This window comes from Clupea harengus, chromosome 18, assembly GCF_900700415.2.
Source record: "Clupea harengus chromosome 18, Ch_v2.0.2, whole genome shotgun sequence".
NCBI lineage: Eukaryota > Metazoa > Chordata > Actinopteri > Clupeiformes > Clupeidae > Clupea > Clupea harengus.
The window spans coordinates 8,821,558-8,824,057 of record NC_045169.1 but is presented as its reverse complement, the minus strand read 5'-3'; the positions used below and the strand labels follow the sequence as shown (position 1 = coordinate 8,824,057).

The 2,500-nt window shown below is 41.3% G+C and overlaps 1 protein-coding gene across 1 annotated transcript in view; it reads right to left on the bottom strand.

Annotated features, from left to right (window-relative positions):
* Window positions 1-1,062: 1,062 nt before the first annotated feature.
* Window positions 1,063-2,500, bottom strand: part of g3bp2b (G3BP stress granule assembly factor 2b) — a 19,180-nt gene continuing 17,742 nt past the window's right edge. Inside the window, exon 14 of the transcript XR_006152940.1 lies at window positions 1,063-1,105. The gene's annotated coding sequence lies outside the window, so the exon portion shown is untranslated. The remainder of the gene's footprint in view (window positions 1,106-2,500) is intronic.

Genomic DNA, 2,500 nt, shown 5'->3' with positions numbered 1-2,500 from the left:
CACACACACACACACACACACACACACACACACACACACACACACACACACACACACACACACACACACACACACACACACACACACACACACACACACACACACACACACACACACACACACACACACACACACACACACACACACACACACACTAAGACAATATCTCATGCAGAAACACACACATACACACAAGTTGTCTGCAGCGTGTTTACTTAAGGGAGAGGACAAATACCAAAATACTGATGAGGTTTATGTGGGGCAGACAGGATAATCATTTTAGAGAGAAATCTGTTGCTCCTCTATGCACACACCTTGGCAAAACACAGCCTCTCCCTCTCTCACACTCCCACACACACACACAAACCCCCACACACACACATGCTGTACAGAAGACAATACTCCCAACAAGCACATGAACACAACAGACACATCTCGTCTCACACACAATAAGTAAACTATGACACACAATTCTCAAGAAAATGTTTCTTTATGTATTCAGACACTGTTCACGAAGGACAACACAATCTCACTATCACTCATATTTACTGTCCTCCACATCATCATTGATAATTTCTATCTCTCTCCCTTGCTGTCTGAAAACCCTGGAAGAAGGTGCACATAGTTAGACAGTTATAGTTAACGGCATTTGGTATATGTTATTTGTGTTACCTGTTGTATGCCGTCTACTGCGTAGATGTTGGCTGCCAAGTCATAAGAATTTCGCTGCGCTGAAGAAATTTGGTGTATGCGACAATAAACACTTTGACTTTGACTTTTGACAGTTGTAACACATATGAACACTGTCTGTCGTTCTTTGGATCTGTGTATCCTGGGGAAAAAAAAAATATATATATAGTCTTAGCTGTTCAGTTCAGTTCTCTAAACTCTCTCTCTAAACTAAACTAAACGCACACACACACATGTTCGCACACACACACACACACACACACACACACACACACACACACACACACACACACACACACACACACACACACACACACACACACACACACACACACACACACACACACACACACACACACACACACACACACACACACACACACACACACACACACACACACACACACACACACACCTTCTTCCTCTCCTTCAGTAATCTCTTCACTCCCCCCAGTAATCTCTGAGGAGAGAACACCCACTGCAGGGATCATTGCTACATTGCATCACTCCCAACTCCCTCGCTCTCACATCCACAAGCTTAACATGTCTGGGAGGAGAGATCCCTCCTTGCGCTTAAAACTGTGCTTAAATGCTCGCTCCGAAAGTGTGTGTGTACTTTTGTGTGCCTGTTCTTCAGTGATCTTCAACAGGAATAATATAGTGTCTGGCAACGTTTCAATTTCTATTTGTATTTTTGTGCCGCTTGTATGTGCGTATGCTGTAAAGGAGCATAAAAGTGTCTCTTTGTCAGTGTGTGTGTGTGTGTGTTTGAAGACACAATGTGTGTGATGGTCTCTCTCACATCTGGACTGGTCCTCTTCCTGCTGACTCTACTCTTTGAAGGTTCCTCAGGTGAGTCTGCACACTTCAGCACGCACACGCACGCACGCACGCACGCACGCACGCGCACACACACACACACACACACACACACACACACACACACACACACACACAGACACACACACACACTTCAGCACGCACACACACACACACACAGACACACACAGACACACACACAAACACGCACGCAAACACACACGCACACACATGTACATATACCAACACAACCACACGCACACATGCACCAAAGGAAGAGAGGACAGGTGGTTCTGGCAGGTGGAATTAATACTCACTGAATCTTAATGTTTACCATTATAATCCCTTGTAAATAATAATGTACTGTAAATAATGACAGACTATGCCAGCTGTTTTCAAATATTGTTCTTCATAAATAACAATGTTAAAAAATTCTAATGTAGGCTTAACTATTACTTGTAATCTTGCTTTATAATCATCTATGATCAAAAGTATTCCGGATTCGGTAACACTATACCTAAACCCAGTATCCATAAAGCATTATAAACATATTTATAAATATTTATAAAGTATTTATAATGCATCATAGCACCTGACACAAGTCTACATAACTATTTATAAATAGACATGACCGCACTCATAAAGTGTTATGATGTTGTAGTATAAGCCCAACGCAACCATTACTATAAAAACATGTATGGGGTCATGTATAGCCACATAAAGAGCATTTGGTGAATAAACAGCCTTTGGCATAAGGCACAGGTGTCATCAGTGCAATTTATCAAGAGGTAAAATAAGCTTTATTATTCATTCACTTCAAGCTCTAAGGGCTTATATTATAACATCGTGACGCTTTGTAAGAGTGTGGTCATTACTATATATACAGGTAGTTATATAGACTTAGATAGATGTCAATCATTATGCGGCACTATGAATACTTCATAATGAATGTGCTTATAATGCTTTATGGATACTGGGTTTACATAATATT